Genomic DNA, 13,949 nt, shown 5'->3' on the forward strand with positions numbered 1-13,949 from the left:
TTCGTGATTTAAAGCATAAGTGTAGTCACTAGTCATAGAGATTCCGAAAGGGGATAAACTAAATTCACTAAGATCTATTTTGAGTGAAAGTTTATATAAACTGGCACAAGACAAAGAGGATAGTTCTTCAGATTGAGAAACTGTTTATTCATACAGCTATTGTTATTAATCTGAGTACATCCTCATGAAAGTGGACCTGGAATGCTGTATTTGTATATCCTAAGCATTTGCATTTAGTAAAATAGTGATTAAAAAAAAATTATCCATCCCATTGATTCAATCTCTTCAGATCCTGGGCTGCATTTTAGACCAATTAGCACTTAGCTGAAGGTACATGGAAATGTCCATTGTTCAGAATCATAGCTTGTGACCTGGATTCAGGGAAGGAAATACAAAGCAGAAAAGGTAGCCAAGGACTTGAGGCTCAGTCTTGGGCTCATATATAAAGTGTGAGTTCTCAGTGATATGGACTTACAGCCAAACTGGCCTCAAGGGATGAGGGAGAAGGGAAAGAAGTCTCCTCTCTTCTTGTTGGAAATCCAAGGGAGAGCGAGCAAAGTCGCACATGATGATGCACTTGAAAGAGAAGAAGAAATAGGTGGAATTCATCTTTTCTCCTTTTATAGCCTATTCAGCAGGAGACTCTTCCTGGATCTTCTTTAACAAACCTCTTTAATATGCAATAGTCACAGGGGCCAATCAGGAACCACTGTTCACCTATAGTCTTTAGAAAAGGCTGAGAGTATTATGCCCAAAGTGCTATAAAATTGTGTGTATTCTTTGATCCAGCAATATCACTACTATGTCTGTATCCCAAAGAGATTTTAAAAAAAAAAAAAAAGGAAAAAAGATCTATTTGTAGGAAAATATTTATAGCAGCTCTTTTTGTAGTGGCCAAGAATTGGAAATTGAAGGGATGTCCATAAATTAGGAAATGGCTAAACAAGTTGTGGTATATGATTGTGATGGAATACTATTGTACTATAACAAATGATGAGCACCATGATTTCAGGAAAACCTAGAAAGAGTTACATGAACTTATGCAAAATGAAGTGAGAAGAACCGGGACAACACTGAGCACAGTGACAGCAAAGTTATAAGATGATCAACTGTGAATGACTTAGCTCTTCTCAGCAATACAATGGTCCAAGATAATTCCAAAGGACTCATGATGAAAAATGCTATTTACCTCCAGAGAAAGAACTGACAAGAGTCCAAATGCTGATTAAAGCATACTATTTTTTGATTTCTTTATTTTTTCATGGATTTTTTTTTTTTTGGTACGTGTCTTCTTTCACAACCTGTCTAATACGGAAATATATTCTGCATGATTGCACATGCATAACCTAACCGCTTATTGTCTCAGGGAGGGGAGAGGAAGTGGAGAGAATTTGAAACTCAAAATTTTACAAAATAGACGTTAGAAATTGCTTTTACATGTAATTGGGAAAAAATAAAATATTTTAAAAAACACAAAACTAAACAAAAAGGAAAGGAGGCTCAGAGAATGTAAGCCACTTGGAGAGGCCAGAGAACAGGTTCAGCTCTATGGGAAGTACCCTAGTTCAGCAAATCAAAAGATCCCCCATGATATGATTGCAAAGAAGCAAATTTAATCCTGATATCAGGAAAAACTTCCTAATAATTTGAGTTATCTCCAGGTGGAATTTGCTTCTTAAAGGGATAGTGAGTTCTCTCTCACAAAGATCTCCTTTAGGTCTTTGAATTAAGTTGTAGACAAGATCCCTGTTCAGGTATGAGGGAGTTGGATTAGATGATCTCTGAAATTCTGGGTGAGATAGTATAAGCCAGAAGCTTTCATTATCAGCTGGCAGAGCAGAAGTATAGAAATTAGTCTGCCTTTCCATTTCCCTCAACCATGTAGTTGGAGCCATGAGAATGGTTGCCCCCGTTGTCAGTGCCACGAGCTACATTTTTTCTTTTTCATTTCAGTAGAGATTACTTGTGCTACTAAAAAGAGTTGTGGTTTTGCTGGAAAGCACCAGGCTCTACTCTGTGTTAAATGTGTTACTGTAAAAGGGATATGAAACTGTTTCTGGCAGATGGAGATCTCCCTTTCACTGAGGAACACCAATGTGCATGTATGCACAAGCAGAAATGTGTTTATTGAGATTACAACTCTTCCATAAGTACATAGTATCACAATAGATCATCAAAGGTCATCCAGTCAAAATCCTTCATTTTTACAAATAATTGGAGCCCAAGTGGGCTGAGTGATTTGCTTAAGTTCACACAGGTCAGAGAAGAAAATGATCACCACCAGAAAGCTACAACTGAAAGGGTCAAGAAATTCCGAGTCATTTTCTGCTTGGTCAGAATATTGAGATTTTGGGACTTGCTTGGACGGTACAAAATTCTTGTACAGACAGAATCTGAAATATCTCTTTAATAGTCCAACTCGTCCTCTGGGAATCTTTATCTTCCAGAAAAAAGGGTTAGAGGTGTTGCTGTTGTCTCATGTTTTTAGTATTTGTTAATGTATACCTATATAATGCTTGTGTTTTAAGCATTTCTTCTGTGATAAAGGAAATAAATTGCTATCTTATACTTAATATCTGCCACTTTGTACATTAAGTACTTTTTAAGAAGAAACCCTATTCACTACTGTTGGTGATGTGGACTCCTAGACAGGAACCATATCTGATCTTTGTATAAGAGATTTTCTCTACAAGTTCTATTCTGGAAAAGCATCAATGAGAAAGAGGGTGTGAGAAAAAGCCTCTATCCAACCTTCTTTCCCCAAGTTACAGGTAACACTTCTATCAAGGTTGAAAATTCCATCCTGCTGTGGCAAACAGAGGTCATCTAACACCCTTTGAGGTCAACAGAAAATCTTAGATTTTCTTTTCCTTCTCTGATATCACCTAAGTATAAAAAGGAAGTGAGATTTCTTCCAGTGAAAGTTCCATCTCCTGGCACTGAGCCTTTCACCTATTATTTCTGATTTCTATTGTGATACCCCCTTTTCCCACCTTGTCTTTTCTTGTCTAGCACAGACAAGACAACTTTGGTGTCCATCTAAACTATTGCTACATGAGGATATTTAAGGGCATAAACCATATAATTTTTTAAAAAGTATTCACAACAAACATTTTTGCTAAAATTCTGATGCCCAGAATCAATAAGAAATAGAAGCAAACTTATGTGACAAACTTATGTGACATTGTCCAATAAATGATCCTCTCTATGTCATATGACCTGTAGGCATATCAACTTTAATATATCCAAAACAGAGCTATCTTGCTCTCCATATTTATTTTTCCCCCAAACTTCCCCACTTCTACTGAGAGCATCATTGTTTCACATAAGTTTACAATGTTAGAGTAATTCTTGACTCCTCCTCTTCCCTCACCCACCAAATTCAATCAGTTGCCAAGATTGGTTGATTCTATCTGCAATCAATGACCTTTAGGTCACTTCAATCAGTCACTTAGTCAACAGGTGTTTTTAAGAGCCTACTATGTGCCAGACACTATGCTAAGTGCTGAGGATGTAAAATATTCACCCCCCCCCCCAAAAAAAATTCACTTCTCTTAAGGTGCTCATTGAGGCAGTTAGGTGGTTCAGTGGATAGAGCACTGGACTTGAAGTCAAGAAGACCTGAATTCAAATCTGGCATCACTACTTACTAGCTGCATGACTCTGGGCAAATCATTTAACCTCTGTTCACCTTAGTCCACTGGAGAAGGAAATGACATACTATTCCAGTATCTTTACAAATTAAAATTCTTGAACAGAATAGTCCACAGGATTACAAAGAGTTGGACATGATTGAAAAACCAAACAACAACATGGAGTTCACACTCTAATGGGGGAGATGACATGAAAGCAACTGTGTGCTAACAAGGTATATACAGGATAAGATGAAGATAATCCTCAGAAAGAAGGCATCAGCATTTAGGGAAGATCAGGAAAGACTTCTTATAAAGTTGGGGTCTTAGTTGGGACTTGAGGAAATCAGGAAATCCAGGAGGGAGAGAATTCCAGGCATGATGAACAAACCATGAAAAAGTCTGGAGATGGAGTGTTTTATGCAAGGAATAACAATGAGGCCAGTGACACTGTATCATAGAATTTTTTCTAAAGTATAAGAAGACTGGAAAGGTAGGAAGGGGCCAAATTATAAAGGGCTTTGAATGCCAAATAGAGAATTTTATATTTGATTATGGAGGTGATGGGGAGCCATTGAAGTTTATTGAATAGAGGAGTGACATGTTCATACTTGCACTGAGTTTATATGGACTAAGTACAATTCTTGGAGATATCCCTGAAAACCATCTCTTTGGCTCATTTTTGCCCCCAACCAGAGTTTTCTCTGGAAACCTCAAGACTACAGGTAAATTTAGAACTAGAAGAAACTTTAAAGATCATCCATCTTGTCCAGCACCTCCATTTATAAATGGGAAAGACTAAAGCCTCCAGATGTCAAGTGACTCGACCAACATCTCATAAGTAAACGTGACAGTAGTAGGATCTGCACTCAGGTTCTCTGACCCCAAATCCAGGGTTCTTTCTACTGCACTATACACTACATGCACTGTTTTCCACCAGAACAGTCCCTAGTTCCCATGTAAGCACTAATGGTAATAATGAATATTGGATATAGAAGAGCCTTTATTTCACCCCACAGAAAATGAAAAACAACACAAAGGATTTACAGAAGATTAGTGTGGCCCCGTTGAAAGAATCAGAGGGCCTGGATTTGATTCCATCTCTGATACTTAACTACTTAAGTGACCTTGGGCAAGTTACTTCAACTCTCTGGACCTCATTTTCCTCATGTGTAAAATGAGGAGATTGATTAAAATGCCCTGAGATGTTCCACTCTTGCTCTATGAACCAATGATAAACAATCAATACACTCTTCCTCCTATTCCTAATGAGTTCCTCCTTCATCTCAGGGTCCTACACTGGTCTCCAACCTTACAGAATTACCCTAAGGATTCTGAATTCCCCTTCAAAAGAAAATAATTTTGAAGTTGCTTAATCATCTTTTCTCCAAAAGACTGGAGCTGTCCAGAAATCCCCCACCCTGCACTTTAGAACTAATCCTTACCCACTCTGGGAACTTAGAATTACATAGGAATTCCCCTATCCTCTCCTCAAAAGGCTAGGTCAAAGAATTTAGTATTGTCCAAGAAACCTCCCCTACTCTGTCTAGGAGACTGGGACAAGTACAGTCCTACAGCTTTATGGTTGAGAGCTCTGAAACTGCCTCTTTGCCACCTCTAGGGCCAAATGAATGAGAGCTTTTGTAGTTATAATGTTTCTCTGCCTGTCCAAAGTTGGATAGAGGAGGGGTTGGATGAATGAGTAGGCTTTTCCCTCCCCTGGGATCCAGGTTGACTCAATTCTACTGTGCTTCTTTCTCTGATTGGCCAAATGTCTAACTCAAAATTCCCAATTCCCTTTTATAAGCCCAGTTTAAAGGATTGGCTCTAGTCCGCAATGGTTTGGGCCAAGAAAATCATCATCACTTCCTCAATGGAGTGAATCAGATGAAAAGTAACCAAGTCAAGAAAAAGTCCCCATTCCTCTTAACAAAGCACCTTTGACAACTATGGCTGGGAAAGAATTATTAATTTTTTTTTAAATCTGGATATTTGAGAGATATTTATTGAAGGGTTTCTATTTGTTTTCTAAAGTTTCTATTCTGTATTCCCCATTCATTCTTTTTTTAAGATAATAAAATATTTTCTCCAAGTACATGCAAAAACAATTTTTAATATTTGTTGTTTTGCTTTTGAGTTCTTCAAAACTTTTAAAAATGTTTAAAATTGTTTTGACATGTAATTGAAAAAAAGAAATATATTGAAAATAAAAGAATAAAGCTTATCTTTTTAAACTTTGGAGAAAAAAGTAAATAAATTTTGAGTTCCAAATTCTATCCTTCCTTCTCTCCCTTACCTTATTCCTGAGATGGTAAGCAAGCATAGGTATATATGTGCGATCATGTAATACGTATTTCCATATTTGTCATTTTGTGGAAGAAAATTTGAACCCAAAACAATATAAGAAGGAAAGTAAAAAAATAGCATGCTTCAGTCTGTGTTCAGACACCATCATTTCTTTCTCTGGAGGCAGGTAGAATTTTTCATCATGAGTCCTTTGGGACTGTCTTGGATCACCGTATTGCTGAGAAGAGCTAAGTCGTTCATAGTTCTTCATCTTATAATACTGTTGCTATTGTGCACACTGTTCTCCTGGTTCTGTACACTTCACTCTGCATCAGTTCGTGGAAGTCTCTCCAGGTTTTTTCTAAAACCATACTGCTTGTCATCATTTCTTATAACACAATAATATTCCATCACAATCACATACCGCTACTTGTTCAGATGTTCCCCAATTGATGGGCATCCTTCAATTTCCAATTCTTGGCCACCACAAAAAGAATTGCTATAAATATTTTTGTATAAGTAGGTCCTTTTCCCTTTAAAAAAAAATCTCCTGGGCTACAAAAATGTGCATACCCCTTGACCCAGCAATATCGCTACTAGGACTATATTCCCAAGAGATTATAAAAATGGGAAAGGGTTCCACATGCACAAAAATATTTATAGCAGCACTTTTTGTAGCTGCCAAAAACTGGAAATCAAGGGGATGCCCATCAGTTGGGGAAGGGCTGAATAAGTTGTGGTATATGAATGTAATGGAGTACTATTGCGCCATAAGAAATGATGAACAAGAAGACTTCAGAGAGGCCTGGAAGGACTTATATGATCTGATGCTGAGAGAAAGGAGCAGAACCAGGAGAAATCTGTGCACAGCAACGACCATAGTGTGCGAGAGTTTCTTCTGGTAGACTTGGAACTTCGTAATAACCCAAGAACTTAAAAAAAAAATAATTCCCAATGGTTTTCTAAGATAAAACACCTTCCACACTCAGAGAAAGAACTATGGAATTCATTTGCAGCATGTAGCAGATCTTGTTTGTATATGTGTGTGTGTATTATGTTTTGATTTGTTATATGATTTCTTCCATTTATTTAAGTTCACCTATACAACATTACTATAGTGAAAAACATATTCAATAGGAAAATATATGTAGATCATATACAGAATTGTATGGCATCTTGGGGAGGGAGGGGGTGGTAGGGATAGGCGGGGGGGTAAAAATATAAGCTTTTTGGTAGTGATTGCAGAACATTAAAATAAATAAATAAATAAAAAATTAAAAAAATCTCTTTGGGATACAGACTTAGCAGTGGTATGGCTGATCAAAGGGTATGTAGAGTTTTATAGCCTTTTGGGCACAGTTCCAAATTGTTCTCTAGAATGGTTAGATCAGTTCACAACTCCAACAAGAGTGCATTAGTGTTCCAATTTTCCCACATCCCCTCCAATATTCAGCATTTTCTTTTTTTGTCATATTAGCCAATCTGACAGGTGTGAAGTAGAACCTCAGTTGTTTTAATTTGCATTTCTCTGATAAATAGTGATTTAGAGCATTTTTTTCATGTGACTACAGATAGCTTTGATTTCTTTTTCTGAAAACTGCCTGTTCATATCCTTTGACCATGTGTCAATTGAGGAATGACTTGTATTCTTACAAATTTGACTCAGTTCTCTATATATTTGAGAAATGAGGCCTTTATCAGAGATACTTCTTGTAAAATTATCTTCCCAGTTGTCTGCTTTACTTATAATTTTGGATGCATTGGTTTTGTTTGCATATCCTTTGATTCAGCAATACCATTGCTAGATCTATATCCCAAAGATATCCAAAAACAGGGAAAAGCACCCATTTGTACAAAAATATTTATAGCAACTCTTTTTGTGGTGGCTAAGAATTGGAAATTGAAGACATGCCCATCAATTGGGGAATAGCTAAATAAGCTGTGGTATATGATTATAGTGGAATATTATTATGATATAAGAAATGACAAGCAGGATGATTTCAGAAAAACCTGAAGAGACTTAGATGAACTGATGCATAGTGAAAGTGTATAGAACCAGGAGAACATTGTGCACAGTAATAGGAATACGATGAAGAATTGTGTATGACTTAACTATTCTCAGCAATACCGTGATCCAAGACAATCCCAAAGGACTAGTGATGAAGCATGCTATCTGCCTCCAGAGAAAGAACTAATAATGTCTGAATACAGACTGAAACATGCTGTTTTTCATTCTTTCATTTCTTTCTTTTATTCAAGTCTTTTTTGTACAAAATAACTATTATGGAAATGTTATACATAATTACACATGTATAACCTATATCTGATTGCTTACTGTCTCAAGCAGAGGGGTGGAGAGGGAAACAGGGAGAAAGGGAAAGAATTTGGAATTCAAAAAAAAAAAAAAGAATGAGAAGGTATGAAAGAACTATGTTCAGCCCTTTCAGTGGAAAGAAAATACCTTTCTAATAAAATCATAGATCCAAAGTAGCCAAATCTAAAAGGCCTTTCGTCAAGTAACGAAGTGGAATAATAAATAAATCTGATCTTTCTGGATAAAAAAAAAGTGCATTAGATGTGTAGTCAAGACAGACCTAGGCATGAATCCTGTCTCAAACACTTGACTTCAGTTATCTTGTTGTGGGGTTGGGGGTAAATCTGCTTCAACAAGTCTTAGTACACTAAGTTTCAAAGTACTATCTGGATCAATATCTATTTAAAATTCCCCATATTGAACTCTCCCTCCAGTGTACTTTCTTGCATACTTAACCAGATTTGACACATAAAATCATCAGTTAAAGGCATTTAATAAAAAAGAATGGCATGGGAAATAAGCCAAGCTACATCATCCCCACCCTGCTTCATCTCTCCCCTACACACAGTGACACACTCTCCCTCAGATTCTCACAATGCTAGAAGTAGAGGGAACACTGCAGCCTGGACAGCTCATGCTACTAATGCTGTAAGGCAGCTGGAACTCCCAACTCTGTTAATGCTGCCTTTCCACTGAACTACTACTCTCTTTGCTGCTTCTCTAATGAATCGTTTTGAGGTTGCATTTCCACTGAACTGCTAATTCAGTCTGCTCCTCCTTTAATGAATCGTTGTTTGACTAGTTCTCTGCTGGGTTGCTATCACTATCTGTTCCTTTTCCACTGAATTATAGCTGATGGACAGATTCTTTACCGCAGGGAATATTTATCTGGGGTTCTCTCTTTTGAGCCATCCCATAGCCACACAGTTATTTTGTCTCTTTTCTGAGTCAGGGTAACACCTGCATTCCATCGGCATAGCAAGAGTCCTTCAAATCAAGTCTATCTTTTTTTGTTGTTGTTTTTTACCTTGATTCCTTCCTAAAAGGAGCTCCACAGATCATCTTTACATTTGGTTTGGGTTGAGTAAACTCCTTTCAACTCCAATCATGTCCCTGGAGCTAGTACCAGGATCATGAAGATTTATGTTACCATACTGAAGGGACAGGGGTTAGCTGGAGACTTTTGTCCTACATTCCTGAATTTACACCTGTTTTTATATTAATAAATAGCATGTCTTCACCTGGTGCTTGTGAGATTCTGATATGAAACTATATATAAAGTTGTTTCCTAAATACTAAAGAACTGAATTAAATGATAGCTATCTAGGCTTTTAAAAAAAAACAATTGGAATTAGTGATTAGGTAATTCTTTTGAAAGAGTAATTTCAGTAACCAGTGCTTTAAATAGACTTGTGTCCAATGACAAATAAAATTTTTGTTCTAACAGAGAGTAGTTTTTGACCTTCAGTAGCCAAAAGACAACTGTGGAATTAAGGAGGAGAGAGACAAACCTGGGTTTCCTTGTTGGGAGCAACTGCAGAAGAGCCACGAAGGAAAGCAAAGCCCTCTAACAATTTCTGGAAGCACTTGGGAACTGAAGAGGGAACTATACCACCGGAGTTACCACATCAGGGGCAAAGGGCAGTGAGTAATCCATGGACAGCAGCCTTCTAAAAAATCCTCTACAGGGGAACTATGGCACCTGCTTTTGTGGAGACTGGAAATGACTGGATTTTACACAGAACTTTGGCATAGAATAGTTCATTTGGGGAGGGTTCTGTTGGCTGTGCAAGGATTCTATTTTGTTTCCAGGGCCTCTGTTGCCTACAGTTGTACGCTGAATTCTCACAAGGGAAATTAGAGTTGTTTAACAAGTGATGTGAGGAAGTGATTTTCAGTGCATCAGGAGATAAAGTTGAGGAGCTAAGGAAGTGAAAACTTCCACATTACCATGGAACCCTTCAGATCCTAAAAGTCTTTGACACAAGGGTTACACATATATGAATTCTATTCAGACATCTTAACAGAGATTTAAGGCATTCATCTAATTGCTCTCACCTCTGTTATCACATAGATTTTGTTTTTGAGGCAATCAGGGTTAAGTGACTTGCCCAGGGTCACACAACTAGTAAGTATCTTAGGTCTGATTTGAACTCAGGTCCTCCTGACCCTAGGGCCAGTGCTCTGTCAACTCACTGTACCACCTAGCTGCCCCTATCACGTAGATTTTTATATACTTTACTCCTGATGAGCTAAAGTCATTTCCCTGTTAGGCCAAAGTCCTTTTGATGAGGTATAAGCCCAAGCCAAGTCCTTTTTCCCTTTGATCAGGAGGGCTTTTGTCCCATTTGTTTGAAGGGCCCCCTGGAAAGTCTGGCCCTGGGGGGGTGGGGGGAACCTCCTTGGACTCCCCTTCCATTTCTCCCAGACCTGATACTCCCTATCTTCTATTTAGCATTCTTTTGATATTCCTCCCTTTGATCCTATTACCAGCCACTCCCATTAGGATCCTCCCTGGGTTTGATCTATCCAGACCATCCCTGGGACCCCAGACTACTTGGTGACACTTGGATGCTTCCCTCAGTCTTTTTCTGTATTTAAGTTCCATCTCACCTTCACGAAGACACTCAGATTCAATACAGCTTAGACTCTGTCTAGCTGAGATTCTATCTGGGCCACTTGTGAATATAAGCGTTACAAATGCTTAGGCTCCTTAAGAGTCAACCCAGTACGGCAAATCTTTAATAAACTTTGTTTTTCTTTGACTTTAAGAAGGCTTGTGTTGAATTCATTCGAGCAGGACCCAGCGTTGGTATTTTGGGATCTCCTAGCACCCCTCAAACCTCAACACTTTCACTATTATTAATTTAGTTAGCTGCTAACGTTGGACAATCTTCTCACCAATCTACCCAACTTCTCAACATCAGTCCTGGATTAAGTTATCATTATTAACCTCCTGAGGCTGTGCAGTATATTACAAATAACAATGGAATTGAAGCCAGTTAAGAACCGACTTCAAGTTACATTTCTGTCAATTATTAGGTGTGTGAACTTACCAAAGCATTTCTTTTCTCTCTGAACCTCAGTTTTCTCATCTGTAGAAATAGGGGGTTGAACCATATGTCCCTAAAGTTTCTTTCACCTCTCATATTCAGGATTTTTTTCTCCCTTTAGAAATAGTGATTCCACTCCATTCTGATACACAATTTCTGCTAATTCTACTGGGTGAACCACAGAACTGCATCACTTAAAGTAAACATTTCTTGTTGTTATTTTTTTCAGTTGTATCTTATTCTTCAGGACCACATTTGAAATTTTCTTGGCAAAGATACTGACATGTTTTACCATTTTCTTCCCAGCTCATTTTATAGGGAAGGAAACTAAGGCAAATGAGTTTAAAAGACTTGTCCAGGATCATCTAGCTAATAAGTGTCAGAGGCTGAATTTGAACTCAGGACCTCCTGACTCCAGGGTTGGTGCTCTATCCATTTTGTCACCTGGCTGCCCCAAAATAAACATAAATAAAATAAATATACCTTTAAAACAAGCTCCAGATGAATTTCTAACATGCATAGGGCTCTTCCAAAAGGACTGGGTACTTGGGACCAATTGGGAGTCAGCCTCTCACTCTCTAGTGGAAATTCAAGCAGCCTTGATGAGCACCTCAAATGTAAATGGTGACCCGTTGCCTACCATGCTCATAGAGACTGGCTCTGATCTTGGGAGCTGACCCAAACTGTCCAATAGCTCTCTTTTAATTCTTTATGTTCCTAACTGGAATTTACTTTGGAAAAATCTACAAATATGCAAAAGAACCTTGGAGCAAAACCGAAAGGAAAAGGCTAGAGATGGCGACTTTTAGCTCTGCTTCCCATCAACAAGCCTAATTGCCATTTTCATTCAGGTTTGCAAAATGCCTTACAGTACATAAAGCACAACAACCTACGAAATAGGCAGATTAGGGACTATTACCAATTTACTTGACATGTTAAGTGCTTCACAGATTCTAAATACTGTATAAAATTAGCTATTAGTATTATTATTCATAATCATTAAATATATAAAACAACAGATAATAACAATGATAGCTTACATTTATATTCACCTACTATGTGTGTGCCAGGCACCAAGTGCTTTACAAATATCTCCTTTACAACAACACTGTAAGGTTGTTCTATCCTCATTTTACAGATGAGGAAACTGAGGCAAACAGAGGCTAGGTGCCTTGCCCAGAGCTATATAACTAGTAAGTGTCTAAGACCAGATTTGAACCCAGGTCTTCCTGAAAAGTCTGGTATTCTCTCCTCTCAGTATACAGAAATGATTCAGTCACCTAGAATAGAATAATCTTTCCCTTCAAAATCCCAAATCACCCCCTTTTGTTACAATCTTATAGGCCACCTAGTACAACCAGCAAATACAGCATGAATTCTCTCTGTGCCATTTCAGTAATTGTCCAATGTTTGCTTGAGCATCACAAGGGGTAGCAAAATCACCATCTACTAAGGTAGCCCGATCCATTCTTGGAACAGCTGTACATGTTGCTCCTTATATTGAACTGGAAGTTCGCCCTACCACTTCCAGCCATCAGGGACACTTCTACCCTCTCGAGTCAAGAAGTTTACACCTAATTTTCATTGGCTGTTATCGTTGCATGGAAATGCTGGCTGTGAAACTCCATCCACCAATATAGTCTTAGACCCTAAGGGACACATGGATAGATCTGCGAACTTGGATGAACATGGATATATCTGTGAACTTGCATGAGAAAAAAAAAGTTGCATGTTTATTTTCACTAACCTTTGACTGAAATTAAATATTTCCTTCAATTATGAATGTAAGTGACAAAACCATTATTCTGAGAAGGGATCTTTCCTCTACCACAAATCTCTTCCCTGTTATAAACATTCCCATTTTCTTCAATTCATTTCCCTACCACCAAGTTTTGAATCCCCACACCAGTCTGGTTGCCCTTTTCTGGTTATGCTCCAGCTTGACAATGACCCTTTTTTAAAATGCCACACCCAAAATTAAACAAAAAACTCAAAATGTAGTCTGCCATTGATTTTTTCGGGCTGCCACGTCATGCTAGCTAGGATTTTTCATTTCTCCCTATTCCATGTTATCATAATAGATTTGTTCTAGGTCATTACGATCTTTCTGGATATCAATTTTAACAAAATTTAACCAAAAAATTTAGCAATTTAACAAAAAGATCAAATATTTATTTTTAATAAGACTTTCCCCCAATTACATGTTGAAACAATTTCAAACATTATTTAAAAAATGCTTTGAGTTGGAAATTCTATCCCTCTGTGCCTCCCTCCCTTTCCCTCTCCCTGAGATGACAGGCAATCTGATATAGGAACCCACTGTGTTCAAAGTCCTGGGGATACAAAGATAAAAGTGCCCTACAAGAGATTGTCTTCTAGTGGGGGGAGGAAGGGGATAGGGAGAGGAAATTATAGATGCTTATTTAACATATTATCTGTCATTCCATTAACATCATTCTGAGCTTTATGCCATCTGAAAAATTGGTAAGCACCATTTCTGTGAGACAGGGCCCTGAAGGACACAGAAGAGGTAGTCTCCCTGCCTGGGGATTCCCTAGGGGTTTCAGGGAGTAGACCACAGCAACACCTGAGCCAGAAGGATTGCAGGGGACATAGGGGCAGCACTAAAAGAAGGACTGATAAAAAGATAACCCAGTGCCTTGC

The 13,949-nt window shown here is 38.1% G+C and overlaps 1 protein-coding gene across 3 annotated transcripts in view; it reads right to left on the bottom strand.

The window, feature by feature from the left end:
- Positions 1-13,949, bottom strand: part of LOC140502045 (uncharacterized) — a 72,737-nt gene that overhangs the window by 33,717 nt on the left and 25,071 nt on the right. The window contains exon 1 of one of the 3 annotated variants that reach the window (XR_011966498.1): positions 9,744-9,994. The exons of the other annotated variants lie outside the window; for them this stretch is intronic. The gene's annotated coding sequence lies outside the window, so the exon portion shown is untranslated. Of the gene's footprint in view, positions 1-9,743; positions 9,995-13,949 lie in introns of those variants that run through there. 3 annotated transcript variants of the gene reach the window in all.

Source organism: Notamacropus eugenii, chromosome 1 (genome assembly GCF_028372415.1).
Source record: "Notamacropus eugenii isolate mMacEug1 chromosome 1, mMacEug1.pri_v2, whole genome shotgun sequence".
Taxonomy (NCBI): Eukaryota; Metazoa; Chordata; class Mammalia; order Diprotodontia; family Macropodidae; genus Notamacropus; species Notamacropus eugenii.